The sequence below is a fragment of the Bombus vancouverensis genome, chromosome 12 (genome assembly GCF_051014615.1).
Source record: "Bombus vancouverensis nearcticus chromosome 12, iyBomVanc1_principal, whole genome shotgun sequence".
In the NCBI taxonomy this organism is placed as follows: domain Eukaryota; kingdom Metazoa; phylum Arthropoda; class Insecta; order Hymenoptera; family Apidae; genus Bombus; species Bombus vancouverensis.
In genome coordinates, this window is record NC_134922.1 from 10,950,250 (window position 1) to 10,972,603 (window position 22,354).

A 22,354-nucleotide genomic window follows, 5' to 3' on the forward strand; every position below is an offset into this window, starting at 1 on the left:
TCGCCATCGACCTTAACCCTCCCAACTAGCTAAACGTTCGTTGTTTTTGTCGCTGACTTACCAGAGAATAGCACAGGTTTTGAACGTATATAAAAGAAGACACGTGCACGCGCGTGCGTACGTCAGGAGGACCTGTACTATACAACTCATGCACTTTGCAACATACGGGTACCTAATTTAGTATCCCTTGAAAGTGACTTATAAATGACATGCGAGCACGAACGATTGCTACGACAGGCACATACTGTCTGCACGATTTTACAACCTTCCATAGCACGGAACAACAATAACGTACGGACCGAAATTATCTCAACAAATATCCTAAACGTCAGACTATCTTCTGTTGTTGAAACTCCTGAGCTCTGAAGTTAGGAGAAGAGTTAAAAAAAAAAAAAAAAAAAGAAAAGAAAAGAAAGAGAGGGGTGAAGAGGAAGAGAAGGTGTACACATAAAGAGCAGAGTGTCTTGGCACGGAATAGCAGTTTTATTTCCACGGGGCCAGTAAACTATTGTGATTGCTCGTAAAAGACGCGGAGCAATTGGAGCCTGACGGAAACGGGCCTTACTGCCGCCAGATCGCGATTGGTCGAGACGAAAGAAGAGTGGATCAGGCCCAGAGCTTCCACCACACCTTCGTGATAGTTGCTTAGACGCTATTGGTCGGCCAGTTGGGTCCTTTCAGGACCCCCCTTTGGTCTTCTCTTTATCCCCCTTTTTCTCCACACGTTGATCCACGTTCTCCCACCACCACAAAGCGGTACCCCACACGCGGCACCTTGGGTGCCCCTTCTTTCTATCCCCGTGTCGTACTTACTTTTCTTTCCATTTGTTTGACTTTGAAACTGTTTGGCCGGGGCTTTGGCCTCGCCTCTGTGCCTCGTTTCGCACAGCCTTTCTCTTTCCGTGCGTTCATCATCATTATCCTGGTCGTCATTATTTTCGTGTCTACGCTCTCGACTCGCGGTGCCCCGGTAACGCGACCGTCGTTATTTTCACCGTAATTACCTCGTATATACCGTCGAAAAGGGGACCGTCGTACCCGTCTTCGGACTTTCGACGCGTCGATATTTTATTCCGGTCAATCGGTACGCGGCCCTTACCGCCTCTTGCTCTTTGTATATGGAACGTGTAGCGCCCGATGAATTCCACCGCTCCATCTTCGCATCGCGGTTTATAACGAATTTTTTCTTATCTATGACACGGTACAATTTGGATTATGACAACACCGATATGTGAACATTCTTTGATAATCGTATGTATTTTGATTGGAAAACTAGGGTCTCTTATTTTGGTAACAAACTGTCAACGATCGTTGGACAAACAAATAAGAACGTCATTAGATAAAAAACATGATGAAAATTGTAAGAAATGTAGTTGGATGAAAATCGAACGTGCGTGTGGAGATTCGAGTTTGCTGATAGCGACGGATATAATAAACAACAAGTTCACGTACCATTTTCGAAGATCCTCGTAACATTATAATGCGAAATTAATGGTCCTTTGCGATTGAGTCGGTTGTTCGTGATTAATGCTCGATAATTACACGTATCGTACAAAGTGACGTAGAGAAGACTTCGACCAGATAGACAGCTTATGACTTGTGCCATCCTTTAAATAAATACGTAGACGATAATAAATAGCGTTCCTTCCTTCTATCTTCTTTTACGCAGCGTGGCTTTGCTATTAAATGTTAGTTAAAATTCCTTTGGATACAAATACTCGTACCATGCTAAATCATGTTGATCTAACATTGTCATTTTTATTAATATTATATGGCCGAGTAAAGTTTTGAACGTTCAGAAAAACGAGCATTGAGAATTATTTCACGTATTCTTACGTTCGGCGAGCGTTTTCGCGCGTTTTAACAATTTTTATTGCTTTAAGGATATTGTTTTTGTTTGATGATTATCCGTCTGGCTGAAATATTATGTTAGTATTTGCTCGCTTCGTTGCGTTAAGCGCATTGCCGGTGCTACGCAAATTCTTGCGTAAAGTTGCACGCCAGTCTTCACTGCTAATGGCACGTAACAGCTATAATTATGGTCCTATTATGAGACAGCTGAGAGTAAGCACGTTGAATAAATAAAAGAGAAGTAACTGATTTTACATACGCGTGTGTGATATAATATTTAACGATAAGTTCGCCGATATTCCAAACAAACGTAATTGAATTATGCTAAATATTTCACGATAATATTAAATTTGCAGGTAACTTTATTGGACACATCGTTACGATAATTATGTTACGATCTATTTACGGAAGAATTCTAAGTATTAGGTTGTCCGGAAAGTTGCTTTCGTTTCATAAGGAAATAATAGACGCACAATGTTCTTTGTTTTATATTAATTTATTGAATTATTCACGAACATAATAATAGAAATATAACGAAATGGACGATACCTAATTCGATAAAATAATATAAAATAGAAATTGTTGTTCATCTATTATCACCTTGTGAAACGAAAGAAACTGTTCGGACAACCTGATTAGTAGAGTTAGGTTTAAAATATATATTTAACGTTGACAAAGGATTAAAATAGGTTTAAAGTGGAATGTGAAACTATAAGTGGAAAACACAAAACTCTTTATCACGTTGTAATTAATATTCATATCAAATTTCATTCCGCTCCTTTCACTTTGCCTCCCAGTGAAATTGAAACATAAATTTCGTGTTCAATTTACGAGCTACACACAATTAAATATAATCTGAAAGCTGAGCGAGAAAAACGACGCTCGCGCAAATAAGATTACTCGTTACGTCTCAAAAATAATTCATTTTACGTACATAGCTTTCGATCAAATTTCTCAATACTTTGCTTCGTTAACAAATACTCTCACGAATGATACTATTTGCTTCTTGCGATGCGTTTGTCGTTAGAAAAATCGAACATTTCGTATGTTAAACTCGAAGGATTATCATTTAAGATTTGTATGGCAAATATCCAAATATATTCGGAAAATTCCGATTTTTGTAATAAGTGTTCGTTTGCCGAGTCATTGTGCGGCCATCGAATTAAAAAAGATGCATAAATCACGCAATAAAATACTTTCTATCTTTCTCCTATAATTTTATTCAATTCTACTTTTCACATTCTAAGCGTATGTTAATCTTTATCCAATAAAATTTGCTATGGACCTGATTTCCGTATTCTTGAAGAGTCTGCACATCTGCAGAAGCCTTATTTATGCCACGTAGGGTAAGTAATTATGGGTAAGATTCGACCCGAGGAGATGCCGCTCTCTCTCTCTGAAACGATACTCTTTAATTTTTATTTCTTGGACCTGATGTACATTCCAATTTTAATTTTTTTTCTCACTCGCCATAAAAACAATGGCACAAGATATCGTACTATTGCGTTCGATCGTGTTTTATCAAACACGAACAAACATTACACGTTTTCTTTTATATTAAAGATTGCTTGCAATTCGACAGCTCTGTAATATTTTTCTTTCATTTAAAAATTTATTTTCCAAATTTTTACTTGATCCCAGTCATTTTTTTATCTACTCTAGTAATTGCACTTTATCTTACAATGACTCACGATATTTTCCATTTGACGATACTTTCGTGTGTCACTGTATTCTGCCACTTAAAGATACGCGCGCATGAACAAATTTTCTGCTACAAAACTTACGCGTAGCGTGTACATTTTTCAAAATATATGGCACCTCGCTCATAATTAATTACTCGCAGTTGTATTCAGTTGAAGAGCGCGGAAACATTTTTCTCACGTATCCTCCACGAGTATCGTGCACTCTATTCATCGTCCCATCCTATTTTACTTATGTGCATAATTAGAACGTCCAATTAGACGGCGTTGTACCGCGTACGAAGCAAAGGCTACACGCTTTAACACTTTGCCGACCGCTATAATTAGCATTCTTAGGAATGCTATCAACGGGACGATCGGATTGGTTTTTAGCACTTGGTGAATTTCATCTGGCTTCATTGGAGAATTTAAAACGTTAAGAATGTTCGTCGAAAGAATACAACGATGTAAGAAATAAAAATTCTGCAGGAAGCTCTGCCAAGGCGCGTAACAGTAATTGTCTTTCACGATCCTAAAAGATATAAAAGAAATCGATGGCTGACAAAAGGTTCACCCGCGATACAAAAAATTGCATTATTTTATATAATGTACATATTATAACAATAATATTTTTTAATTATCGTATATCGCAAAATATCAATTAGTTCGATGAATATCGAAACCACGTGTTACTGAAAGTTTAACAAATTTTATTTGGTCTTTTTTCACAAAAAAAAAAAAAAAAAAAACAAAAAAGAAAAATCAGGCTCCCAAATAAGAGTACGAGGCAGTGATTTCTAACCGACAATTCCACCATCGAACGTGGTACAATTTCCGAACACAGCCTCAACCTAAAACACTGTATTCAAGTGGGAATGAGCACGATAAATCTGGCGCTACCCGAAAATCATCCTTTCATTTCCTGTCCGAATGGAACAGGAAGACCTTCGAACAGACCTCGAAGGTAAAAATCGTGCTTGGCCTTTGATTACCGAAAACAATTTCACACTTTCGCCGCGGAAGAACACGCCGCCTTTTGCCAGCGTATCCTTCTCTTTCCAGTTGATCCTCGTTCGATTAGGCTGTCTGTTGCAAAAATCAAAGAAGTCGAAACACTCGCTAAAGTCGCTTTCTCTGCCGGCAAAAATGAAGCAGAGGGCACGCAGCCTTATAAAAGTTCAACCCCAGCCGCAGGCGAAATCACGTTTCACTTATTTCGTTAACGCATTGCTGGCAAAAATAAATTTTACGATTTTGCAATATTCGTGGAAAATGTATCTCCGCGTCTATGGAAATGAAAATTGATTAATTGGGTTGGCAACTAAGTGATTGCGGATTTTCTCAATACCACCTTATGACAACATCCGCAATCACTTAGTTGCCAACCCAGTATCATCGCGTTTTCGACGAGCGAATTTTGTAAAAATGTGAGTTACGGAAATGGAACGCCTTACACACCGCTCTCTCTCTCTCTCTCTCTCTGCCAATGAGTCTTTCATCAGCGAACGTATCGTCGTAGTTGCACAGTCTCTAAATTCGAGAGCGCACGACTGTTTTCTTTCCTGAAAAACCAAAAACCACTTCAAAGGTTATCATTTTGGAACTCTGGACGACGTTCGGAAGATCGTAACCGAGCAATTTATATTCAGCAATAAATTCCAGCACTGTTTCCAAGAATGGAAGCACCGCTTTTGGCGGTGTATAGGGTGTACATTCTCAACGGAACTCGTATCTTTAAGAGAACAGCGTACGATTTTCGTTAAACGACGTACAAACGTTCCCACGGAACTTGCAGTCCTATTAATTCTGACACACCACGTATATCCTGTTTCGTCACCCGCCTTCGGTTTTTCTCTGTATCGCGTTAAGGCAAGTCGCCTTACAAATATAAATATCAATCGAGACACAATACATAAAACACGCGATATAAAGATAAGTTTCGGCCGCGTTTTTCGACGCAGAGGAATATGAAAATCGCCTACGGCCGATTGGTCCAACAACGTCTCTCACGCTGGCGAGGGAACAACCGGGATACGCGTTGCGCTCGGCTATTCCGCCAGCAGCAGCCGACAACAAGAAGAAGAAATGGGAATGAGAAGAGAGCTGAACGGCCGCGAGATATGACGGAAAGAACACTGTGGAAGGTGGGCAGCAGACGAAAAAATTAGCAGCAACAAGTTTCAAGCTGTGCAATAATTCCCGAGGCGCGTGTTACACAGCCTCCATGGTCCGCTGCTATTTTTTTCTTTTTCCAAAAATTTATGGGCGCAGCCACTCTCGCCCGCCGCGAGCTGAATTCGCACGAATAAAACGAGAAAAATAATCGTTTGGTCCTCGGCCACTGGCGACGTACGTACGAGCATCGTTCTCTCCTTCTTTCCGTAGGATATGCAAAAAAGGAGACAGGATCGAATAAGTATGTAAGGATATTAAACGAAAGTGTTGGTGAATTTAGGGACTTGCGCTGCGCGCTCTATAGGAGACACAGCTAACAGAAGTTGCGCGCTTCTCTGCCAATGTTTTTCTGCTCTTGTTGTAATGTAGTTGTAGGGAAGCGCAGGGTTGCTTGTTGCACAGGGTTAACCGGTTGAGTATTTGCAGGTGCGCGGATGAGATTGGAAGTCTGAAAGGATGATCGTGTTTCGAGGAATATTTTTTTTTTAGGTCGCTGGAATGTACCGGGTGAATCATTACCGGCTAAAGCGGAGAACATTAATCTCTTGTATTGGCTTACATTCGATAAGCTAGTGTCAGAAACTGTTGCTGATTTGCACGAATTTTTATATCCTCGTTATCCATGCAACGTATAAAGATGACACGCGAGAAGTATGATAAACCGAATTTTGTCCATCCTCTTACTTTCACGCCACTCGATTACACGAAAGAAACATTCAAATACGGAATTTGAAGAAGAGAAGAGATACGAGGCGTTTCGAAATAGCTGACAGGTCTTAATTGATATCGACGTGGCGATTTTTTAGTAAACATCCGTCCGCGATAAATATTTTATCGATATAATCGCGACACTCGTGGCCCGTTATAACGCTAATGAAATTTCCAAATATTTCACGTAGCCTCCTAATTAAATAATTAAATTGGCAGGCGAAACGATCCCAAACGGCTCTTTCTTATCTTTATTTGCGACAGAATTTGTGCGCGTTTAATCCACATTACCAAACCGTTTCGTGTATCAAAAATATACGCGAAACACGTTATAGTACGTGTGTGAAATCGTTGTAACGCCTTCGTAAAAATAAAGATAACACAGTTTATCGTAAGAGAGACAGTGACGTGGTTCGATCAGCTCTTTTTCTTTTTTTTTTTTTTTTTTTGCAAAATTACAGCATAAACGTCAACACGTAAACATAATCTCCGGTAGCCGTTTAGCAGAATTTATGGCGGCGCTTGAGAGGAAACGGTGCTTATGTCGAACGCGTTTTTAATGATCGTGCGATAATGTCGAACTCGTTAATTTCGTATCGATAACAGAAAGATTTAAGACTAAGCATAATTACTCCCGCGGCTCGTTTATTGTATCCTCAGTCGTCTTTTATAACGACACATAAATGTTTTGGGCTATTAACGAGCAGGAAGTTGGTAACCGGTGATATTTATCTGGTCGCGTTTCGTTCGTCTTTCGTGTCACGTTTAATGGCCTCGTTAAAAAGCTCCATTCACGGCGTTTTCAGTCGCGTGTAATGCAAATCGACGCGATTTATTTTAAAGCTGAAACTAACAGCACATCAAAGAACAGAAGACATTTTCATAGCGCTTTGTTTAGTCGGTTTATATTGTCTCTGAATTAACTCGATAATGGATGATCTTTGTCCTACATTTCATTTTTCTTCTTATTTCTTCTAATTCTAATTCTAAATTATATGCACAATGTAACTCGCAGGACTTCGTTAGCGTATGCATAATTTCAAGTAAAAAATGTCACACGTAAATCGATTTATCTTCTTCCTGAGTCACGGAAGTAATAAACGATGATTTTACAATGACTGTGAATTGCGGAATTGTAGTTTGAAGAGATCACAGAATATTTGGAATGTTATCTTTCGATCGGGAGTTAAATTTGCAAAATAAAGATATTTTTGATATATTTACAATTACGAAATTGATTTCTCGAATCGATTGAGGAGAACAGTCGTTTACAGTTAAAATAAGAAAAGACAAGTTGTCATGTGTGCGGTAGTTTCGAGTATAAAAGTTCCCTCGTTACTTTATTATTAACTCTTTCGTTATTTCTTTGTTACAGGAGAATAGTGAGCCGTCACGACTGCTGTTAAAAAGTGAGTAACTAACATTTTAATATTATGAATATTATGCACATACATTGCGAAAATCGAGTGGATTTTACGTAGAAATTAACCCAGTTCGAAAAGAAGTAGAAAACTATCGATTTATGCTGACCAGATGGAATAATCAATACCCTAATCGATGAATTTCTAAAACACTAAATTTTTCATAAATTTTCTTTCAATGGTACACAGCATTTTCATGCGTACGCGTAACTTGGAAATATAAATTTTGCTTAAAGCGTATAGACTTCGACATCTGCACATATTTTGGGATAAAGAAACGCGTTATCTCGAGCAGTGTCATTGAAATTTTTCGATCTGCCCTATCGTCAGATCAGCAATTTTCTCGTCGATGATCGTATAGCTCCGGAAACACGTTTAAAACTGCCAGATATATGTCACAGAATTTTCTCTTGCGATCCTCGATCTGCGAAAGACAAAAAGATAGTTAGACGATGTCCGTTTTCAGCGAGTTATGGCGCGCGACGAAAATTGGTCGCACTTTGGCTGCATATAAAACAGGCAACGTGCACTTCCACTTGTATCGTAGCTATCCATTAAATACGCGTAAGTGGAGAAATTAATGCGCGTTAAAATGATTTACACAACAACTAATTAGCCTCGCGCTGAAAATTCCAAGGATACGCACATCTCGTGGTAATCGCGCGTCAGTTTCTTCGTGCTTAGACTGCGTTTTCACTGAAGCAACAAAACGAGGATGTTCCATCGATTGCTGTTGCTGTATGTCTGAAATACTATACGATAATTATCGAATAGTCGGGAAAGTTCGCAACCTTTTTGACAATCGATATATTTGGTTATAACTTTGCTCTTGGTTGAACGTTAAATGTATTGACTAGCGAGGAAAGATCTGATTAGTTTCAATGGAAAGAATGTTATATTTTTGATGGAGAAAGACAGATAAGAAAATATTAGGTTGTCGGAAAAGTTTTTTGTTTTATAGCAGTTTATTAAATTATACACGAGCATAATAATAGAAATATAACGAAATAGACGATACCTAATTCGATGAAATAATATAAAACAGAAATTGTTGTTCATCTATTATCGTCTTATGAAACGGAAGAAACTGTTCGGACGAGCTAATCGATAAAATTTGATGGATATTCGTAGAAACTATATTTTATCTCATTTCACACACTTGTTTATCAGGTACAAGTACATGTAACACGAAATAGCTGCAAATCTAAACCATAAATTATAAAAGCTGATACAAGTGTTACTCTGTTTCATAATGTCTCTAATAAATGCAACAAGTACGTAATAACCTAGTAAATAAATTCTCTGTAAATAAATGTTCTATTACGCAAGTGTCTACTACTGCGTATGTATGCTAAATAAATGTAATACTAAGCGTAAACGTGTATAGAAACTTGATTAACTATGCGAACCTAAGCTAAGCAGTCTCTAAAGATAGGAAATAAAGAATAATAAGATACAAGAGAATAATTGACAATAAACGATATCTTATTATCTACGATAAAAAATATAATATAATACAAATTATTTCATTTTCTTCGTTTTCCACCTGTTTACAAACCACTTTCCCATAGTAAGAAAGTGACTAACTGCACCGCTTAAATTCACAAAAGTCGACAAAGATACTTTTCTCGAGACAGTGATCATCACTTACGAATCACCTAGCAAACGATAAAAAAGTTTATCTATAACAAACGTTATTCTTCGATTTGTATCGCTTTCACAGTAAACAGCAACGGTAAAAGCAACGATGTCTTTTTACTGGCGATTTTTCACGCGGAGAAATATGGAGAAACCGTCGAGTATAGCAACTTGTTCGATGGAACAGCAACGAAATCTGTTCGTCGTTGCCTCAGTGAGGACGCAGCCTTATCGTTCTCGTTTCAAAAGCTATCCCGATTCGAAGCACGTTTGCCTTTCTATACCTGCAGGCACCGCGAAACTTTCCAAATGGGAAAAATGAGAAAAAGGGTAAAAATATGCTAAATGCGACACGTTGGCGGTCGTAATTCAGGAACAGGTTTCATTCTTCGCTGGAAGGTCTTTTGACGCGTAAATCCCTGACGTTTATAATTGCTTCACGGCTATAGTATATTTTATTGAAACGTACGATGAATACAGTAAGTCGGCGTTATTAACGTTTGATACATGATATTGATTAAATGTTAATTCAATTAAGAATGTACGGTCGTTAAATCGCACCTGAAAGAACCACACGATATATGGTTTCTGATCGATTGTTGGCACAGGATGCTTCAATTTAATTAAACCAATCTGTAAGTAAATTACGACGATTTTGCAGCGGTATTATTTAAAGTTCGCATGTGCTTAATTACCTCGTGGTCTAATTACCTGGTGGTTTAATTATCGCGTACATGTGGCTGATGAAAATGGTAGATTGAATTTTTTAAATTTATGTATTAATGGCCTGAAATTTGTGAAACGTACACGCGTAGCATATTCGATTTATCGTTATGTTGGTTTCAAGAGATACGATTGGGTGTACGTTAATCGACGTATAAATTCTGCCACTCGTAATTTTCTTTAACGGGCCGTCTTAATGAAAACGTGTATTTGGGTTTATTTATTCAATACCGTGCGAGATCCACGAGAATCCACGAAATCGGCGAAGAAAATATTCAAAGACGAATCAGACGATGTTTGAATATCAAAATATTTGTTATATCGAGGAAATAAAGGAAATGAAAAAGCAACAATTATAGGATTCCCTTGGTAGTAAAATGAATTTAACTTTCGTAATATCTTACGATGATTGTACAAAGAAAATTCTATTTCCCCGTTAAAATAATATTAAGTGTCTTTCTTTTACAGACGCATCTTTATACAAACATGAAATCTAATCTGTCGAACTTTGTGATCCTTAGTTCGATAGAACAAAATGGATTATACGTAATTCGATAAAATAATACAAAACGAAAAATGTTGTGCATCTATTATTTCCTCATAAAACGAAAGAAACTTTCCGGACGACCTAACGCGTCGAAGTACATAAAGAAATAATGTTGAGCAGAATTCGGAGATACAAATAGCCCAAATTTTCTTCGGTATAATGTTAGCAATCGCGTATGAATTTCACAGGGAAATTGGCTCCGCTCACGACGAAGTAGAATGAGACGGTCCGTGCAGACCCGCGATATCGATTTAGTCTGCCTTTCGCGGAACATCGTAGAAATATAAAATCTTTAGACTTTATAATAATTTTCTGCAAGCAGATACGTTCCTCCTTGGATTCTAAAGACTGGAATCCTTCTAATTGAATGCTTAAAATTTCAGGAATTATTATCCTTAGAAAAGAATATCTCGTTTGATTTAAAGGATGCGATAATTCGCAGAAATTTCAATTGATCTTTGCTTTCATTTTTTGAAAATTTCAGCAACGTTTCAAAGTTTAATTTAAGCGATACGACAACTCGAACAATTTTCATCTGCACTTTCTGAAAATGTTCGAAGAGTAACAGGACGTTGTTGATAGCAGAAGCATCTTGTTACCGAAACGTAAAAGCTCGAGATTTCTCGATATCGTAAATATTCTCGATCTTCAACTTTCGAAATCTTGTTCGACTAATTCCATAAACACGAGTTCTCGCGCGCGAGTAATCCTTTCTTGGGCCAATTTTACGGCTAATTATCGCGGTTGATAAATGCAGGATGTCGAATGAATGGTAAGATCGCGCAAAAACGGGCGTGTTACCGCGCTGCACGCTATTATCGGGCGCGTCGAGTGACGATCAAAAGGGATTACACAAAAGATTACAAGAAGAGCGGCGCAATGTCGTAAACGCGCGTCACACGCGGGAGTAAACTTCCGACTGAGGTAATTTCCGGTCGCAGCGCGCGCCGTCACCTTTTGTCAGGCGTGAGCGAGCTATGGAATTGCGATTGAAAAGCTCTCAAGGCCGCGGTCCGTTCACGTATACCCGATTACGCGTTCAAACGTTTTACGTAACACGCGTGCCTTTTTTATGCTCGTCTATCACAGTTCAATTAAATAATTCTGTGCATCTCTCGTAACAGAAGTATCGTGGATGTTGTTGGATTATTTGAAAAATTCCCAGCAAGATTGTATGCTATAGTTACATATTAATACATAAATTACACGTTGTAAGTACAGCAATTTTTTCTACTGAAATACGAATAATTGGATATCTATACATTTTGCCCATTTTTCTTCGAAATGTAAAGTTTTTCTTTCTCATCGAAAAATGATATCTTTTTTTGTCGATTGGCATTAAAAAAAATAATTGTTTACAGTTGACGTCAAATATATATGGGATTGACAACTAAGTGATTGCGGATTTTGTCAATACCATCTATTGACAAAATGTAAACTCTTTCTTTCTTATCGAAAAATAATATCTTTTTTTGTCGATTGGCGTTAAAAAATAATTGTCTACAGTTGTCAATCCAATACAATATACGCAACGTGATAAGATCGACAGGCTGTTAGAAAGCTGCGAATTTTCCAGGTAATCCAATAATTCCATTTACTAACAGTCAGTTACACGTGTAACACTTGCTCCTAGGAAAAGCTCGAGGTATGTTTCTCACCCTTGCTGTTTCCCTGTCACCCCAAATGTAAGTCACAGATCGGATGTTTTTAAAGCGAAATGTACCTGTTCATTTGCCTAGTTATGGACAAATAACTGCGCAGACATTCGCAATGAGAATATCAAAGTACCAAATAGTCACTAAACAGCGAAATTCTGTAAATCACAAAGAAATATTTATCTACAATTTTCTTTCACTTAATCTACTCATTTGATCTATTTTATTATGAAATATATTATTCTATCAACAGAAATGTTCACACTCGTACATTTCTGTATCCTGAAGTAATAATATTACAATGATATTTTTCTTATTCTTCGTTAGATATCGTTTCTCGATATCTTTCGTCCCTTCGCACCATATTTTTTTATTTTTCCCTAATTACATTCCTTGATATTCACTTTTATACGACGTACGTAGATTTAGTATGAATTTTGTCAAAAGTTTCGGATAAAATTCGACGTTATCTAAAACACCAGGCAACATTTGCGTTCTGCAGAAAACCACGGAGAACGAATCAATATTCTCGTCGACGCTTAGTCCACCTTCGACCATGTTACCCTGCTATGGCGTCGCGACGCTTGCCGACTAAAAGCTACGTTTTTCAGCGAATTTGCAAGCGCGGAGATTGCATTTGCCTATTTGTAGATTCAGTTGAAATATTATCGTCTTTTATAGGTTTCCCGGGAGAAAGAGGAAAAGTCGTTGAAGAGTTTAAGATGTATTGGAATAAAGGTTTATGATTCGAGTTTCATGTAACCGTGGAGGTTATTCGAATTGTTACTGATGGATAGGAAAATTTGTAGTAGGAAGCTTTTCCCAATGCTTCGTTTTCCGTCTAGTGTGAAGTATAATTTGTTGGGAAGGGGAATGTGTTGTTACGTATACAGCCTCAAAGCAGCAGAAACGCATATATTTAGCATGGTAATATGATCTTTAGACATACAATAGGCGAGTTACGTATTGTGAAAACGCTTGTTTTAATTACGTACTTTATCGATTATATGACACAATTTCCACTATAATTTAGCGAGTAGCAAGTAACAAGTAAGCAGAGAAATAATTAATTTATACGTATAAGCTACTCGACATAAACTTACAATAAAAGTATCGAACAGAAGCAAACAGAAACTTCAAAAGTAGCGACTATCAATAGATGCGTTTTCGATAGCCTAACATATTTTATGATACCATAGCATATTATTTGACTTGTTTCCTCGTTTTTTTAAATTTTTCTTTACTCCAACAAAATCACACGATATTTTCCACTTTTACCCTACTACGTTAAAGACCAACATCATCTCGCTATACATATACGTATAAATATACCACACAACTCTAATCATCTCACACGAACGCTAACACAACTTTCACACCCTCGAGTCTCAACCAATCCAAATTATCTATCGCAACTTCACCCCACTCGATTCCATCGACTCTCTACGAGTCTCAGCGCGCACACTCATCGGCCGTGGGCGTTCCTCGCGTCGCCCAGGGTGCTTCCCACCCGCGCTATATCTAAAATTAACCCCGAGCAGCGTCGCGACGCCGACAACCTCTCTCTGCGCTTTGTTCTCCTGCTCCAATTCCTCGCCGTAACGACGCTCGTCGCGACGCTCTGTAGGAGACGCCAAGGATCCTTTCGTCGACTGTTGTTCTCCTGGCCGTGGAGGACGTCGCAGCGCGGCCTCTGACAACGTTTATCTGCTTCTCGGCCCTCGTCCACAACGCGGAAAGCTTCCTGGAACGCGGAAAGCTCGATGAAAAGCTATCGCCTAGACAAAGCTACCGTAGCCTCCACGTTCAACGTGTTCCCCTGTTCCGATGGTACGTCAGACGACGTCTTCCGTTTGACGGGCAGCTTCGTCAGACGTTGTCGAGACTGACGTTTTCATCCGACGCGTTTATAGTCGCCGGATAAAGCGTCGCGAGCCTAGGGCGCCGCTGAGCTTTCTCAGGGGCGCTTTCTCCGTAACGTGCTTCTTCCACAGCTTCTGACTAGCATCCTAGGGTATATCCTAGGGGAATCGTCCGAGTTCTCGTCGTACGATGCTTACGTTCTTTTTATTGTTCGCGATATAAGTCGCGTGCAGCCCCCAAGAATCCCCAGGCCTGGCTGTGTCGCTGTTCGAACAGTATCGATCGAGAGTTTTTTGTTTTGGCAATTTTTTCCAGTGTTCCGCTGCATATAGGGCTCTGCTAGGGGATCGGTGTGTTGCGGTGTTCTGTGTGGGTGGGCGGTCGTGTCTCTTTTGGGAAATATTGATCTGACTTTGTTGCGATTGCGGCCTGGTTTATCGCGGATGCTGCGCGGTATTTCGAAACGCGATGCGAGCGGACTTTTTGCTCGCCGGGTTTATCGAAGTTCGTCTAAAAATAGGTTTTACCAGGTACGCGTTCGATTAATGAGCTGTTGGTTGCTTTATGTATGAAGTGCTTGGAAGTGGAATTCAATTTTAATAAATTTACGGGAGAATATAGAGAGTTATTACGAATATATCGTTTGTTGCGTTTTATACTTTTCTATGAGATTATCTGATGCTCATTTCTACAGTTTCTACAGTTGAATCCGCACAGTTGACTTTGAACGTTAGTGGAAAGAAGCTTTCGGAGGTTGGTTTCTTGCCAGACATCGATCAGTAGTTCGAAGACCGATGGCTGTGTATGAAGTGGCTGCTTCTACTTGCATCTTCTGTGACGTTTAAGTTTCTACTATTCAATCGCATCTTTAGGTTAATCAATTTCGTCTTTTTTGAATTATTTATTGCAGTAACATTTCTTCTTTCGTCTCCTTCTATTAAAAATTACAAAATGCAATTTTATTAAAATATAATAATGAAATTATTTGTTATATTTAAGTATTAAATAATTACATTTCGATATACTAACATACATGAATGAACTTGTAATTTTACTCATAGAACACACTTACTCTGTTTTATAAGAAAAGAATTAGGTCTATGCATTTATCTATTTTTACCATACTACTTTAATTAAAATTATCTGTACATAAAATCTATATTTAGTTACTTGTTAGTATACTGCTATTAATATCGCCGTTACTAAACGAGTTGATATCACATCTAAAACTGTATCTCAAGGGTCCGTTACCAATCATCGTCTTTATTATAATTATCTAGACAAAGTATATTTACTTATAAGTTATACATGGAAAGTTCTATTAATAAAGTTGATTTCAAAAGTAAATCGTAACTCGCCAGCGTACATTTAATCTTAGTTCACCGTCATTTTAATTATAGTTATCTATATAAGAAACTCTTTAATTACACATTCAACTGTTTTAATTACACATCTGAAGAGATCAGTTACATATCCTACATTATAATTTATGGATTAATTACCAATATCAATTCACGGTCATCTTTAATTATAATCACATATCTGTACGAACAATAATGAAAAATCACAGATCTATAATCCAGCTATTAAATAATATCACAACCAAAGAACTTAGCTTCATATCCAAAGCCGTGAGTCGATGATTAATAAAGAATCTCACTTCACCAACCTCGATTTACGATCGTCTTTAATTATAACTACATATCTATACGACCTATAATTACAAATCACAAATCAATAATCCTACTATTAATAACGTCATAACCAAAGAGGGTAGTTTCACCTGCAGATCCGTAAGTCAGTGATTAATAATCAATTTCACTTCAGCAATCTCGAATTACGATCGTCTTTAATTATAACTACGTATCTATACGACCTATAATTACAAATCGCAGATCAATAATCCGACTATTAATAATATCATAACCAAAGAACTTAGCTTCATATCCAAAGCCCTAAGTCGATGATTAATAATCAATCTCACTTCACCGACCTCGATTTAACATCGTCTTTAATTATAGCTACATATCTATACGAACTGTAGTTACAAATCACAGATATTAATAATCACATCATAACCAGAGAGCTTAGTTTCATCTTCAAAGCTGTAAGTCAATGATTAATAATCAGTGTCACTTCGGCAAGTCCTCCACCTAAACCCAGACGCATTGGAGAAGAGCCAACTAACTCGCATCGGAGTCTGGTCTCCTGGCATAGCGTCGCGATGCCCGAGGACTGGCGCCACAAGACGTCGTCCACTACGTCGGCGTCGGCCAGCGTCGCGGCGCCGAGTCCTCGAGCTTCGTCGCGTTTCTGTTAGCCGGTTCGCGAAACTCGTTGTGACCGAGCCGCGACAAGCGGTGAGCGACAGGTGGGCAGCTCTCATCGGGATCATCGACACGTCGACCCTTTGCAAACGTCGACATGATGTTTCGATCGTCTACTGACCGACGTAACGTCTTTCAGCTTAGGATATCGCGTTGTTCGGGGCGAAGGGTGCGAGCACACCTGTGCGACCACGATCACGCAGGTCGAGAGACGAGCTGGCGCCGCACCAGGCGCCCATCATGTGATGTCGGCATCCCGACGCTGCAACCCTTCTTCAGGAACGTGCACGAGAATATTTGAGCCCCTTAGCTTCTGTTCTTTCCTCGGTTCTTTGGATTTTTCATTTCAACGATTTTATTTTGCAAACGTTTTCACGTATTTCGACAGCCTCCTTGGTTCTTAGGATTTTTCATTTCGAAGATTTTATTTTGCGATTTTCTGCTTATTTTGGATGTTGTTGGTCGATGAATTTTCGATTCGTGCGGTGTTAATTAAACCGCTGTTAGGTATGATATATCGTATCATATTTTCTCATTTCTTACGCATATCTCAAATTAAAATCTGCCAACACAGATCCTATGTTCGTGTATCGATTATTTTTCAAGAATTTTCTCTCGCTCGTTGTATATTTGTCAGTACTATTTTATATAACGGTTTAGTTCAAAGCACAACTAGATTTTCGAGGAAATTAATCGATAAAAATATTCTAACAAATATATTCACGAATATTCTGTACGAACAACGATCAATTTTTAATGCGCTTCCTTTGTCGAAGTAACATCATTGGCAGATAAATTGTAGCGGACTTGCGCAGCATTTCCAATCGAAGCCAACATTTTTGCCATTGGCGTCGCACGTAAGAATTTTTTACCAGGATCGTATGAAACATATAAAGGGAATGCTTAGAAAGTAGACAGCAGGAAAATTGCTTTATCGTTCAAAGAAGCCTTATGAGTTCCTGCCTTTCTGTCGGAACAAAGGATAAAGAGGGAAGTAGTACAAGAACGTCATGGACAGACACAGTACCTCGGTCGACTTCTTCTATCGCTCGCGTATGCGTATAACGTAACTAATTTATTTTTAATTATTTATTACAGTAGTTTATCTAAATTTATAGGCAATATATATCTAGTGCGATATTAGAATTAAACATCGTATTTATGTGTTTAATAAAAATATATATTACTAGGTTTACTATAATTATTATATTTTAAATAACTATGCTATTAATCTCAATTAGATACATCAAATTAACAACTACGTACTTTACATATGTTTATTAAAAACTTATGAGTCTTTCACGTCATTTATCATCGTTTTACGTCAATTATCTGTTGCGTTATAAACTTCAGCAAGAAATTACATATTCCCAGATAATCGAACCAACGCTAACGTTTTCAAATCAATTTTCATCCGAAACTCACCTAATAATCACAATTTTTCTTAACTGCTACGTTGAGATGGAAACAATACAAATACGTTAATTGTCAAAATAGTTTTAAGGTAGTCCAAGAAGAACTAAGAATATCGATCCATAAGTTACAATTATGAGGTTGAAGAAAATTGAAAATTATTAATTTTGAGACACTTAACGCCGTGTGCAGCTCGAAATAACGCGATAACGTTTGTAACGTTATATTTATAACGTTTAAGGACGTTCAGATCCTCGTAATAGCAGCTAACCTTCCATAAATCACATTTCTTTTATTTATGAGGCAAATAATTATAATTAATCGAAGCTCCTCAATATAATCACTCAACGTGTCTGTGATGTAGGTCAGGTAGATGAAAGGAAGTTTAAAAAGCAAGTAGCACGGAAAAGCATAATTACGCAAGTAGGTAATTACACAATGAGTAAATGATTGCTATCAGTGTAGTAAAAAATATCTTATATGAAGGTTACTATATAATGCAGGCGCAAATTGTTTTCACTTTAGCTGATCATTATTTTACTCAATAAGCTTGATGAATTTCTGCCATGATATTTTACATTAGTGTTCCTTGTTTAATTTCCCAAATCTTGTGTTCTCTATATTTAACACACACAATCCAATACTGGCATTCCACATTCTACATTACCTAACCTATACGACTAGATTCCTTCTTTATATTCCTCGCCCTCTATCCCAAGCCACGTATCCTATTTTCCATTTAATTCTATTTTAATTCCATTTCTTAAATCAAACGCAGGAAAACTACTCTGGAAATTGCCCACGCACAGCCCACAAAGGAAATTCGGGAAATCAGAATCTAAGGGAGAATAACCACTTCCCGCGAACGAGATACACGCACCTAGAAAATGAAATTCCTTAAAAGAAATTTCCCACGGATTTATCATTCCTACTTTTACAATGTAATTATCGTACAAGCATTGCTTTAAAATTATTCCAAATTAACAGTCGCGTTTCTTGCGACATTTAATATAAAATTAGTCGTCTGAAACATAAATGCAGAACACAGAATATATTAAATTGTAGCTTGTTAGTGAATAATCGCCATCGATGGTCTTATTCCCCAACCAGCGATATCATTCACAGTATCGAAAACAGGGTGTCGATCTGGGCGTGTCACGCCGCCCTATCAGGAGAACACGTGGCAGTTATATCGGTCCTGGCTGCCAATAACAAAACGTAACGAAAGCCACGGTCGACACAAAGGAACAACGAACCACCACAGCTCTATGCATATTCACGAAACGAGGGTGGAAGAAGGACGGACGAACGATACAGGTTGCAATCGTCCCCGCAGTGTATAGAAGCGTGGTCACGCATCCACGAACGCGTATTGGTTGTTTCGACAGGAAAGCGAGCATCCGAACGATTGTCCACCCCCTGCTGGGGGTGGCAGGGTCGTTCGTCAAGATATTTCCTCGACGAGGTTCTCGGTGGCGATTCCTTTTCGTCGGTAAGGAAAAAAGGGAGGAAAGCGAGACGATTTCAGAGAGCTTTCGGTAAGACGAAGCACCCAGGCGGTTGCTTGCGAGCAGCCCCCGTTATCAGGCTCGCAGAAAGGCAGCTGTGGTCGACGGCGCCGGCGCCTACTCGTGCGCGGCCACCGAAAAAGCGCGGGCGTCGCGACGCCCGATTCGGAGAACAGAACGCGTTGCGTGTTGCAAGAGGAGATTCTGTTGGCACGGTGGGGGATTTGAATGGAAATAGAAACAGCGTATTTTTAGGGCGACGCGGAGAAGCACACACGCTGCGGCGAATATCTTACGCCGTGAGTTGAATTTGATTTAGTTCGTAATTATCACGCCAGTCTGATTAGTATTCGGGAATAAATGGTTCGAATTAATGCTAGTTTAAATTTATCGCACGCGAGTAAATGTAAATGTTGGAATATCTAATGACGTTTGAAATCGTCTAGTTGCGTTACATTAAGCACTTGCGTATCGAATTATGTTTTAATACGGCACGTTAATTACTAATCGTAGCAGTTAAAAAAAGGATTTTCGTAATAGAGTACACGGGTAAAGCTAAACAACATGCGAATACAATTAGAGAGTTGTATAATGTACAAATAAATGTTACATGGAAATTATATATTGGTATATCATTGCTATATAAATTGATGAGAAACAGACCGTATCAAACTATGATAAACTCGTGCAATGTGCAAATAGATTTTGCACGCAAGTTACGTCTCGGCACATATAGTGTAAAACGAATTGGGTTAGGTTTAATCTCTGAAAAAAACTAAAATACCAGCGAAAAAAAGAGACGGAAGAAGGAGGATGAAAAATCTGCAAAATATATATATCATTGGACAGTAAGCGAGCAGGATTTGTTTTTTCATTTGAATGTCGGCCGCCGTGCCGGGTTAATCGACTTTTCAAGAGCAGGCGCAAAAAATTGCACGCGAGTCGGCTTCCAGGAGCTTAACAAACATAATGGGAGCCCAGAACGAGTTCTCAATTCGTGCAGAGCTCAGTTTCATTTTCTAATTATCCGCTCCATCCGTTTTACCCTTACATTTCTTTCTCTCTCTCTCTTTTTTACATGTAGCGATGGGATTAAGTTCGATACAAATACTCACAAATCCGAATCAAGCCCAACATCCAAGATTTGCTTCATCAGATTGCAATACAATGTCATTAGGTGGCATTGACAAAATCTACAATCACTTAGTTGCCAATCCATCTATCTGTCGATTCGTTACATTTATTAGCTCCGCAAGTTCGTTCATCGTATCTTGGCGAAGTATTCGCAATCTTCACAAGCTGTTTTCCAACCTCGGGACGAGCACTCGCAACTTTCGGAAATCTGCTTACGGGCACGTCGACGCTAAACTATTGGATTGGCAACTGAGCGATTTCATTTCTCAAAGTATTCGCACAGGGCCCGAGTCTGTTGCGTTGAAGTTCGAATCTTCTTGAAAGTAACCGATTCTTTCTGTCCAAATAACACAGACTTCTCGAATCCAACGTTCAAGTTCGCTGCTTGCGCTATTACCAGTTGCTTGCGCCCATCGCTATTTATATTAATTATCGCGTCTCTTATATTCTCGTATTCCTTCGACAGTGTATCTTCCTTGCTATTTGCTCGCCAGCCAACCCTGCACCACGGGAGCCTTATAATAAATACAAATTAAACGATATATTTCAAGGAACAATTAGCTTCGGGGAAGTGGGCCGTTTCGAAGCGACGAGGCAGTGATTGCTCGGTTCGTCCTCTCCTTTTTAGGGCCGGCAAGGAATTTATGTTGGCAACGTATCGACAGTAAAGGACATAATTGGAGGCAGTTTGCGCAGACCTCATCGCTAACTGACGCACGGTCTTCTGCAAGTATAGCCGCGTTCAATTATCGATGCACGATGATGTTCGTGTTATTCGCCGGTCTTCGAGGAGATGTCTCCTCGATAGCTGTCTGCTGCATTTCTTTAGGGTTTCTCGTCCTGGTTCTGTCTTGTCTTTCGTAGATTGATGGAAATTTATTGTCGAGGAACGAACAGGCTAACTCGCATCTTCTCTTCTTTTAATTAGAAAATTTCTTTTGAGGTAGTCGTTGGCTAGAGCTCGAAATTGGCTTCGAAAGGCTAATCTCAAATTTTGAGAAAAATTAATTTCGAGTATGAGAGACCCTCGCGTAAAATCTGCGATCTTAACGCAGCGATGTACGTCGGATTTGAAACAAAGGATTGCCGTTTCAGTTAACTTCGCTAGCCGATCTAATATTCTGTTCTCCAGTTACGGTCATTCGTATCAACCATCGACTTTTTACAATAAATACAAATGACGTTGAAAATTGTTGTTAATATTTTCACAGTATCGTAAATTGGTAAATTAAAAGACTAAATCCTACTCGTTTCCAATTACATTCCTTTTCTACGATTAAATAATTTGAATAGTCAAATTGAAATTTTTACTAGCGTCGAAGCTTTTCTATCTAATCTTTCTCCAAATAGTTTCGAAACTATCTCTCTTCTTATACCTGAATCATTATCCTTGCAAGAGTACGGAATTCTAGTCCAATTAATCAGCTTATCGAATATCTCGGTCACTTATCATGTTTTTCTACGTCATCAGCAGGTGTCCTAAGCCAATAAATACTTACAACAATTCTCCATTTAACTATTCATTCCGCTGTTATCCAATTCTCCTCTTACACAAAACCGATAAATGGATTGCCTGTTTCACCAAGGAATCGTAAACGCTTCGACCAGACAGTCAGAGTTCTACTGCCCAATAGATACTTTTTAAATATCGATATAATTTACGAAGTATTTGCTCGTTGACTCTTCCTCCAAATACTATTTGGTGTCCATGG

General features: G+C 38.6%; 1 protein-coding gene across 11 annotated transcripts in view; it reads left to right on the forward strand.

Moving 5' to 3' along the window:
* The window catches only part of LOC117154994 (tubulin monoglutamylase TTLL4), a 237,644-nt gene that overhangs the window by 148,368 nt on the left and 66,922 nt on the right, over positions 1–22,354 (forward strand). For all 11 annotated transcript variants that reach the window (XM_033330516.2, XM_076623108.1, XM_033330509.2 and 8 more), the window contains one exon: positions 7,789–7,822. The gene's annotated coding sequence lies outside the window, so the exon portion shown is untranslated. The remainder of the gene's footprint in view (positions 1–7,788; positions 7,823–22,354) is intronic.